The sequence below is a fragment of the Vespula vulgaris genome, chromosome 9, assembly GCF_905475345.1.
Source record: "Vespula vulgaris chromosome 9, iyVesVulg1.1, whole genome shotgun sequence".
In the NCBI taxonomy this organism is placed as follows: domain Eukaryota; kingdom Metazoa; phylum Arthropoda; class Insecta; order Hymenoptera; family Vespidae; genus Vespula; species Vespula vulgaris.
Genome location: NC_066594.1, coordinates 4,624,150 through 4,635,861, shown reverse-complemented (window position 1 = coordinate 4,635,861; position 11,712 = coordinate 4,624,150). Strand labels below are relative to the sequence as shown.

The 11,712-nt window shown below is 37.9% G+C and overlaps 1 long non-coding RNA gene across 1 annotated transcript; it reads right to left on the bottom strand.

The window, feature by feature from the left end:
- Positions 1–9,284: 9,284 nt before the first annotated feature.
- On the bottom strand, positions 9,285–11,074 carry LOC127066124 (uncharacterized). Its single transcript, XR_007782284.1, has 3 exons — positions 10,018–11,074; positions 9,806–9,958; positions 9,285–9,746 (listed from the first exon to the last, which is right to left on the bottom strand). It is a non-coding gene; the product is annotated as an uncharacterized LOC127066124 (long non-coding RNA).
- Between the last annotated feature and the right edge of the window lie 638 nt (positions 11,075–11,712).

The window sequence follows — 11,712 nt, the reverse complement described above, 5'->3', positions numbered from 1 at the left end:
TCGAAAAAGAAGAAGAAGAAGCATGCGAGGAGTATAAAAAGGAAAAAAAACAAGAAGTTCGTTTATGATATTTCAGCGAGAAATCGATTTTCTCGACCCGCGGGAGCAATTTTATTTCAAACTTCAAAAAAAGACGAGTCTTTTTGAGACATTTATCGTTAAATGACGATACTTTACGTTCTGGTTTTATTTCCCTCCGGTTCGAGTTTCGTTAAACTACGTACCCTCTCTTTTTAAAATTTTCTTTTTTCTTTTCTATAAAACAATATATTTTTAGTGAAAATCTTTTTCTAAGGCAAACAAATTTCATTCTTTTTTATATTTTTCGTCGATCAACGACGAACCACTCTAGTTTGCTTCAATGAAAATTTGTATTGATTATATCGGTAACATGAACGTGGTCACGTTATATTTTGTTTTGGAAAAAGCGTGATTCAAAAGTTGTTTTGTAAATGGAGAAGGGTGGTTAACGTCACGCTCATCGCGCGTAGTTGCTAGAAAATACGACAACATCCGCAACGTTTTTGCGTGTTATGAAGCACCCAAGAGATATATGTCGGGAATGAAGAGGGAAGAGAAAAGGGGAAGGAGTCATGATCGTTGGTGGATTAAGAGGGAAATTTTCTGGAGTAAGGAAGGAAGGAAGGAAGAAAGAAAGGAACGGAAGAGTTCGAGGCGCGCCTTCGTTTGCCATTTATCAAAAGTACCGTTGAGTCTCTCTCTCTCTCTCTCTCTCTCTCTCTCTCTCTCTCTCTCTCTCTCTTGTCGTATCTGCCGTCCGTGCGAAAAAGTTTTCTCAGCCCTTCCGGGACGGCCTCCATCGTTTTCTTCGAGGACGAATACCGTGAAAGAAACGGATTACAAGGATAGGGCAAAGTCTTGAATCTCTCTTTCTCTCTCTCCTTCTTTCTCTCTCTCCTTCTTTCTCCTCTCCATCTACTACGAAAGCATCCCTTTTTCTTTTCTTCAGCCTCCACCTGTCGCCCGAACCGGCACCCTCACCACGGGCACGACCACCACTTTCGACGTTCTTGTAGTCGTCTTAAAGTTTCTGTGACTGTCGCTCGAAAAGTGCCGGATAAGAAGAAAAGCTTTGGAATTATGGTAATCCCATAGCTTGTCAAAGAGAACCGGAGACGAGCGCGAAGGATTCAAACGTCGCACGGTCTTGTACTTAAGTTTCTAGTCGGAGTCTGCTTTCCCGATACTTTTTCAAATTATTCCGGTTACATCAAAGTTCTATTCGTTCGGGTAGAGTTTTAAAGAGAACGCCGGTAAAAAAAGGAACAGTAGCCGCTTCGCTACCGATCAGCCTGCTAACGACGAACGCGACTTTTATAAAATATTCGTAACTTTATATCCATGTCTTATTCAAAACTATTCGACGATCGTCTGGAGACCTTTGAAGAAGAGATAAACAGATAAAGCCACGAGAGTCGTGCTTGGTTAGATTCTTGCGAGAAAAAGAGACGACGGTACTGTTTTATGGTGAGACGAAATCGATGCAAGCTCATTCGCGGCGCACTGTAAACCGACCAAACTAGGTACTCTCCTTGCTAAACTTTCGAGCCAGCTAGCTACCTGTACTTCGACTCCGGCTTCTCATCCTCCTCGACTGTTCACGGTTCTTGCGCTTAAAGCCGCTCTCACTCTTCCAACTAGACTCGTACTCTCGACCGGTATAATTAATAAATGGAAATGGTCGGCTTCGGGGTAGAAAGCGGTACGTGATACTGCTTACATAACCCCCTTGTCCCTATCATTTCCCATCATCCATGCTCCACCGAGCGATTGCCTCCGAAAGGATCGTCAGCTCACTAGGCGCACGACAAACATTGACGGACTCGATGCTTTTGTCCAGCGGGAAAAGAAGAAAGAAAAGAAAAATTAAAGAGAGAGACAGCGATATACGAAATAGGGACAGAGAGAAAATGAGAAAAGCGTTTTGGCAGACTTCCCAAGTATCGCGAGTACGCGGCATTGCGATCTTTTTGTCGTCTTGGTTTAGATATTCTTTCTATGGGAATCGAACGAACCGTACTTTTATTCTTTGTTACTTTTTTTTCTCGAACGAAGAACTCGTTGCTATCTTCAAACTATAGATATTTTAACGTTTAAATTTAGATGTTCTTTCTTGTGGAAGAAACGCTAAATGAAGCGGTTCGTACGTGATGATGTTGAGCATTTTAAATTAGAAAAGAACATACCAAAGCTTAAAGCATCTTTCAAACGCGAATCGAATTATGAGCCACGCTCTTGAGAAAAATATTTAACATTAAGAAATATAAGAATAATATAAAGATTTTTACATAATATATAATTTATACTATGTACTTGATAGTAGAAAGAATAAATTATCCAAGCAACGAAGATTACGAAAGAAGAAATTAATAATTTCATGAAATGTCAAGTGGAATTTTTATTAAAGATAATTATTGTATATGAAACTAAAAACTCAAAGAAACATTTCATCGAAGGAACCCGAAGAAAATACCTTACGCTTTCCAAGATGCATAAGGTACATCTGTGCAAGCTTTCCCGAGAATACCCGAGAAACAGAATCTATATCTATCCACAGTGGAGCATGATTTGCATTCTCGTAGTCGGGCGTAGTGCGATCGAAGAAAACTCAACATCGCTGACTCATTTTTTTGTAACTTTTATTCTTTCTCTGGTTTCTCTTCTCCTTCGCAATTCTCGTTCTTGTTCGTAACTCGCCAAGTGAAGACGGCCGAAAAAAAATGGAAGGAGCTGACGTAGGAGGAAACATGTTTTTTAAAATGCGTGTCGGTACTGCGAGACTACGTGAAGGAGCGAGTACGTTGGAAGCAACGTGACGGTACAAACTATATCCTAACGAAGAATAATTTGTGGGCGTCTAACGTTTCCACAACGAGAAAAAATTCCTTCGTTCGTAAGCTCATAAATACTGTCGCGTACTACAGCAAAGCGCATTGAATCGTGAAAGGAAAATTTCCCTTCCCATAATTTCTTATAGAACAATGCGCAGTTTAGGAAAACACGGCGTAGCGAGACACAGCTACCATCACTAGCTCGAAGAATATGTGTTTTAGTATGGTATGGATAAAATACAAGCGCAATAGGGAAACTGTCCTTTTCACTATACGATTACTGCATCGGTATATAAGTTCGTGTAGATTATAATCCTTTTGCCAGTAACATAACGATCGAATTAATGTGTGATAGAAATGATGAGTATATAGTAAAAAGAGTAACGCATTTGTAAGAAAGAATTGATTTTGAAAATACATTGGAATATGCAGCCATTCGCCCGGTAGTACTTGAACTATATAACTTAGATCGCGAATATAGTCAGTACTACCGACCCAGGTCCCACCGCTTGGAGGTTGCTGCATTTGGGGACCCGCGAGCTAACGGGGACTCTACTCTAAAGTTCGCGTGACCGGCGTGATCAAATAAACGGCGTTCAATAAAACGAAGTCCCCGGTAGGACTTTTAATCGCGCCCGAACACTCCCGTGAGTGTTAGAATAACGGTGACTCTACTCTAAATTCGCGTTCGCGATGTCTACGCACTAACCAAGACTGAAGGCAGCTAACTGGAGGAGGGTTAGTCCACGCTTACGGATAGCAAACCATACTGCTCGGTAGCACATAAACCGACACATGACCGGTCATTTCGTTTTAGCAATCAAACGAAGTCCATTACCGTAGGACTTTTAATCGCGCCCGAGAACACCACGCTTGTGCCCGCCGACACACGCGTGAGTGTTCTTCCTATCCTACCCGTATTCGCGACTAACGATCGATTATGAACCGAACCTTTCGACGATATATCGGACACGTCGATATATCGGAATCTACGAAGAGTAGGAGAAGCAGAAGAGAAAGCCGGAACATGCGCGCATGTGAAATATAGAAGATAGAATTCAGAAGAAAAGAGAGAAAGGATATCCGGAAAGTATAATCAAACATATGCACGTGTGAGAACGATGAAATAGAAAAGAAAAGATAGATTTACAATATTGGTACACACGACCAAAATCAGAGTACGAAAATCGAGCTCGATTTTGCGATACTGAAAGGAGACCCGCACAGAAGCCCACGCCCAAGGGCCCATCCCAAGGGACCCACTCGAGAGAAACTATAATAATTAATCTGGAATAATTATTATATAAGTATGTGCTTCAATAGGTAGAAGTGACTGTGCATTTATTGCCGAATATATGGAAGATGTAAGAAAGAATGTAAACTGAATGTATCTCGATATTTAATTGGAATTAGTGAGAAAGGATTTTGGATATATCTTGAATACTTGCAGTCTACAAAATTCCGACATATCACAAGTACTTCCGATTCAGGTCCCATCGCGGGGAGGTTGCTGCATTTGGAGACCCACGGACTAACGGTGACTTTACTTTTCACTACTACTACTACTACCAAGAAAGCAAAGCAACTGGGCGACCTCCACTCCCGACGAATTCAAGCCCCCAAAATTGCAGCCCCATGCGTCTCCGCATTTGGGAACCGACTTACGCATAGCTCAACTATCCAACATCGGAAGCTTCGATCACCACTTGAGCACGACCGGTTGTGCTTTCGCGACAAACACCGGAACCCAAAATTGAATCCTACCGCACTCACGAATACTTACGCGAGCATTCCGGAAACACTCACGCGAATATGTTGAATGCGTTAGAGCCAATTTTGAACTTAATCGCGCCCGAGAACACCAACGCCTATGTCAGCCGACATAAGCGAGGGTCCTTCTATCTTACCCGAACGGGAGAAAAGAAGTCCTTTTACGCCTGAGGTAGAAAGATTCTTTAAACACCCGTATAAAAATCTAAGTCCCTTCATGGTCCTTGGTCCTTGGACGATGAAACGCTTGCGGCACGTGGAAATACGCGGACTAACGGGGATTCTACTCTAAAATCCACGATCCGAGATGCCTTTCCGCTTCGGGAGCTTCGGGCTTCTCAGCAAACTGGAGATGTATAAAACCCCGCTTACAGATTGCTCCACTGTCCACACCGTCGGCTTCAAACATCTCGAGACACGACCGGTCGTGTCTATCATTCGTTATTTCAAAGATCAAAACGAAGTCCTCGGTAGGACTTAATCTCGCGATCGCGAACACCCACGCGCGTGCCGGCCGTCACGCGCGTGAGTGTTTTCCCTATCATTCGCGTACGGAAGCAAGGAGACATACCCTCCCTGCATATAACAAACGTTATATGCAGAGAGGTTCCTTTAACTTCCGTGTAAAAATTCCAGGATGATCCATCCCTCGATCACCTAACCTGAAACAGAAGAAGAATGAAAGAAGAAAAGATAAACGTTTAAAAATTATATGCAAAATTATATGCAAATATACATAATAAAAATCAAACAATAATTAAAAAAAATACAATAATTAAAATCAAATATATAATTAAACAATAATATGAATTAAAAAATAAATTAATAATTTAATAAACTAAAAACAAAAAACAAATATACAATTAATATTTCCCTGTAAAAATTTAATTTCACGATGATCGATTCCTCGATGATCGTTCCCTCGATGATCTAACCTGAAACAGATAAAAAGTAATAGAATAAGAGAAAAAGAAAAAGAAAAAAGAGAAGAAGAAAAGATAAGAAACGCGGAACGTGCCCGTGAGCAAGATAGAACTCAGAACAATGGATAAACATCTAAAAGACGGATAACTAAACATCTAAAACCGGATGAAAATCAGAGTACCATAAATCAGTTTAATTTTTCTCTAGTGAAAGAACGAAACCCGCCTAAGGCCCACACCCGAGGGCCCCTCCCAAGGGTCCCACCCGAGGCTAACAATTAATAAAAGTTAATAAAAGTGATTCATATATAGATATTCTATCTAATATCAATTAGACATAAATAAATATCATAGATATTCTATCTAATATCAATTAGACATAAATAAAAGTATATAATTAATGTAATTATCAAAAGTATACAATTAATAAAATTGTATAAGTAATAAAAGTAAATAAGGATAAATACAAATGATAGCTAACATAAGTGCGACAAAAAAGTTTTCTGTACGTTTTCTTAGGAAATTAATTAAAAATTTTGTTATATTCAAATTTATTTATTTGTGAAAATATAGCTAACAATTTAAAATATAATCAATTTAACGTTTAATTGAACTTAGACAGACATAATGTAAAGATATTGAAATATTCAGCCATTCGCTCGGTAATACTTGCGTTTTATAGTTATATGTATAATTAAGTTACAGATTTTAAATATAATTAAGGCATAGATTTACTACTCGACTTTAATAATAAAAATGAATAAAATATATAATAATTCTATTCGCGTACACGTGACAATGCGGGATCGAACACGGAATGTTACATCGTCAGAGTTTTTGAAATCAACGTTATTATTAAATAAGAGCAATTTCAGTGACCACATAGTAAAATTAAAATATAATAAAAATAACTAATAGTTGCCCTCTTGAGGCACAATTTGTGGGGGCCTCTCCAGCATATAACTTCTCTGTTTCGTGCTGTAACCACTACGACAGTATTCGATAACTACAGTTTATGACAAAGAACTAAAACCATCGTTTACTTTAAAACATGAAAGAAAAATAATAAATATAACGCAACTCTAAACCAATTCTGAAACGAAAAATCGACAAAGTGTTTACTAATGGTCACTCAATGCTCTTTTACTTATTAATTACAACCAATCACTCGTGCCGATTCGGACCTTTCGCCCTCGACATGATTGAGTGATCGGAGGGACTTAAAAATTAACTTACTACTTAAGAAGTTCTGCGATGCCTCCAAAACACTCGACCGCGATTTAGGTCGAAATTGAGGGTGGATGATTCGTAGTTGGTTGAAAATGAGGTAGGTCGACATCGAAGTTGGTCGAGATCCTCTTCAGTGATGCACTGACTCTAATTCGCGGCAGTTATTTATTAACGAACGATCACTGAATTTATTTCGCGAAACTCTATTATATATTATAAATACAGTCTGTGCGACTGTTAAGAAAGCAAATAACTTTACGAACAAACACTGACTCTAACGACTGCATTGCGCGCAGTCTATGCAAAAACACTTATGGTTTAAATCGCGAAACGCGAACGAACTAACACTGCTTCTACTTCGCGATAAATTTATTTTAGCGATACTAACACTCGACTACATCATTGCAACGCGCGCGATTGCAATGAAGTTCTGAAACAAAAATATAAAGGAAATAATTAGTATCCCTGTTATAATATAAACCGTATAAATCAATCAACAAATATGTAATAGAGAAATATACTTACTTTAAGTCTTCGTTAATACTGGCACGAATAGCATCCGTGAAAATTTCTAAGTTCCCTCGTTGAAATCCGAAGCACAACTGAACTAGTAAATGTCATAATCGGTCAAAGGACTGAGTTTGTTATCGTCACGGGTGGGAGATTATCCCCGCTTCACCATTTAATTCTAAAACAAAACAAATCGTATAGAATATTGAAAAAATGAGTGATATAAATATGTACTTACATTAACTCTTCTCTTTTACTTGCGGAGCGTGCGTACTGCGAGTATTGCGATCTGAATGGTGGAAATTTGTGACATGACTGGACCCACTGCCAAAGGCGACCGCCTTATATCTCCTCCGAGTGGCAGACCATCCCCACCACCCCGTTTCATTCTATAACGATAGAAATCCTATAGATTATTGAATGAATGAGTGATCGACTAATGCATTTACATTACACGAGACTAATAAATAATACAAGTTAATAAAAATAATTAATATAATAAATAAAAGTGTGTTATTATAATAATTAATAAAAGTACAAAATTAATAAAACTATATAATTAACATAATGAATAAAAGTATATTGTTAACAAAACTATATAAAAATAAATAAGAATAACAGCGAACGTAAGGGCGACAGAATAGTTTTCTATGCGTCCTGTTAGAAAATTAATTTAGAAACTTGTGTTCAATTTATTTATCTGTGGAAATATAATTAACAATTTAAAATGTAATTTATCTAACGTCTCATTAAAATTAGACAGCAGAAAGGTTTTCGAAAAATATAGAAATATGCAGCCATTCGCCCGGTAGTACTTGCGTTTTATAATTACATACAAAATTCAGTGACAGATTTTAGATGTAATTTAGACATAGATTTCGAAAAATCTTTTTACAACAAGTACTACCGACCCAGGTCCCACCGCGTGGAGGTAGCTGCATTTGGGGACCCACGGACTAACGGGGACTCTACTCTAAAATCCGCGATCCGAGATGCCTTTCCGCTTCGGGAGCTTCGGGCTTCTCAGCAAACTGGAGATGTATAAAACCCCGCTTACAGATTGCTCCACTGTCCACACCGTCGGCTTCAGACATCTCGAGACACGACCGGTCGTGTCTGTTCCGATTTCACAAGTCAAAACGAAGTCCTCGGTAGGACTAAATCTCGCGATCGCGAACACCCAAGCGCGTGCCGGCCGTCACGCGCGTGAGTGTTTTCCCTAACATTCGCGTACGGAAGCAAGGAGACATACCCTCCCTGCATATAATAAATATTACATGCAGAGAGGTTCCTTTAACTTCCGTGTAAAAGTCCCTCGTTGATCCGTTCCACGGTCACCTAATCTGAAACAGAAAAAGAATAGAACAAGAAAAGATAAACATGTAAAAATTACACTTAAAATTATATACAACAAGCCAGTGTAGACGATAACATCCCTGTAAAAATATAATTTCACCATGGTAGATCACTCGATGATCTAACCTGAAACAGAAAAAGGGTAATGAAAAATGAAAGAAACATACACAGAAAAGAAAACAATAGAATATATATAACTGCTAGAAAAGAATAATGTAATAGAAATATAAATAATCTAAATATTATAATGAATAGAAATGCACAGAATAAATAGAAATGTATACGATAAATAGAATTGTATAATAGATGAATAAATGAATTTTACGACGATCGCACCCTCGATGATTCATCTTTCGAACATTTAACCAGATACAGAAAAACGGTTAAAGAAGAAGAGAAGAAGAAAAGGAAAACAAAAGAAGCAGAGATAAAGAGAAAGAGAGCACTAACAGATGCCGAAACGGCAGCCCGCTCAATGGCCCCACCCGAGGGCCCCTCCCAAGGGTCCCACCCAAAAGAGACTAAAATAATTAATCACAAATAATTGTTTCAATTACTATACAGATATACGTTTCAAAAAATATATATATATATATTAAATAGAAAAGTTATTTTGTATTTATTATGCAGTCAATTTATTTTATAATATTTATTTAATGAAAATGTATACGATTAATATAAATGTATATAATTAATAGATATGAAAGCAATAAATAGAAATGTATACTAATTAGGTAATATAGCTTCATTTCATAAAAAAGAAACTGTGTGTGTTTGTTAACATTATTTATGAAAAATAAAATTCTAAATTTAATTCCGTTTGTATTTATAAGATAAAATGAAAATGAAAAGTGTTGAACTATAAGCTAAACGAATATTCCCTTTATGTAATTCGTCGTAAAGAGAGAACTTGGTATCCTCGTTTAAGCTCAATGTGCACATTTACAATTGGACTGACTCTTCTCTTTTATTTACGAGGCGTGTGTACTACGAGTATTGAGATGCGGACTCGTTGAAATTCGTGGCAAGACTGCACCCACTGTCAAAGTCCATCCCCTTTTATCACTTCACGCGTGCCAGAGTATCCCCACCACACCACTCGATTCTAAAACGATACAAATCGTATAGATTATTGAGGAATGAGTGATCGACTAATGTACTTACATTAACTCTTCTCTATTACTTCTGGAGCATGCGTACTGCGAGGATTGTGATTTGTACTCGTTGAAATTCGTGGCAAGACTGCACCAACTGTCAAAGTCCATCCCCTTTTATCACTTCACGCGTGCCAGAGTATCCCCACCACACCACTTGATTCTAAAACGATACAAATCGTATAGATTATTGAAGAAAGGGTAATCGACTAATGTACTTACATTAATTCTTCTCTCTTACTTCTGGAGCATGCGTACTGCGAGGATTGAGATTGGACTCGTTGAAATTCGTGACAAGACTAGACCTACTGTCAAAATTGGCCTCCTTATATCTCTTCACGAGTGGCAGAGTATCCCCACCACTCCACTTGATTGTGAAACCATACAAATCGTGTAGATTATTGAATGAATGATTGATCCATTATTGCACATGTATTAACTCTTCTCTATTACTTGCGGAGAATGCGTACTGCGAAATCTACGATGTGAACTCGTCGAAATTCGAAGCGAAACTGAACTAGTAATTGGCAAAGTCGGTCAATGATCCGAATTTTTTGTTGACTCACGAAGAAAATGATCCTCAATTCACAATTTAATTCCAAAATGAAAAATAATTGTTCGGTATTGAAAAAACATTGAAATATGCTACCATTTGTCCGGTATTATAAGTGACTTTGACAACAGTTATAGAAGAAGAGGAGGAAAAAAGAAAGAGAGAAAAGTTAACGTTAGAACAAAAGGAAAATAGCATTGCAAAGATACTGAAATAGTAGCCCGCCCAAAGGCCGGCAAGGGTCCCAACCGAGACTAATAAATAATACAAGTTAATAAAAATAATTAATATAATAAATAAAAGTGTGTTATTATAATAATTAATAATAGTATAAAATTAATAAAAGTATATAATTAACATAACTAATAAAAGTATATTGTTATCGAAACTATATAAACATAAATAAGAATGACAGCGAACGTAAGGGCGACAGAATAGTTTTCTGTGCGTCCTGTTAGAAAATTAATTTAGAAACTTGTTATGTTCAATTTATTTATCTGTGGAAATATAATTAACAATTTAAAATGTAATTTACGTAACGTCTCATTAAAATTAGACAGCAGAAAGGTTTTCGAAAAATATAAAAATATGCAGCCATTCGCCCGGTAGTACTTGCGTTTTATAATTATATACATAATTCAGTGACAGATTTTAGATGTAATTTAGACATAGATTTCGAAAATCTTTTTACATCAAGTACTACCGACCCAGGTCCCACCGCGTGGAGGTAGCTGCATTTGGGGACCCACGGACTAACGGGGACTCTACTCTAAAATCCGCGATCCGAGATGCCTTTCCGCTTCGGGAGCTTCGGGCTTCTCAGCAAACTGGAGATGTATAAAACCCCGCTTACAGATTGCTCCACTGTCCACACCGTCGGCTTCAGACATCTCGAGACACGACCGGTCGTGTCTGTTTCGATTTCACAAATCAAAACGAAGTCCTCGGTAGGACTAAATCTCGCGATCGCGAACACCCAAGCGCGTGCCGGCCGTCACGCGCGTGAGTGTTTTCCCTAACATTCGCGTACGGAAGCAAGGAGACATACCCTCCCTGCATATAATAAATATTACATGCAGAGAGGTTCCTTTAACTTCCGTGTAAAAGTCCCTCGTTGATCCGTTCCACGGTCACCTAATCTGAAACAGAAAAAGAATAGAACAAGAAAAGATAAACATGTAAAAATTACATTTAAAATTATATACAACAAGCCAGTGTAGACGATAACATCCCTGTAAAAATATAATTTCACCATGGTAGATCCCTCGATGATCTAACCTGAAACAGGAAAAGGGTAATGAAAAATGAAAGAAACATATACAGAAAAGAAAACAATAGAATACATATAATTGCTAGAAAAGAAT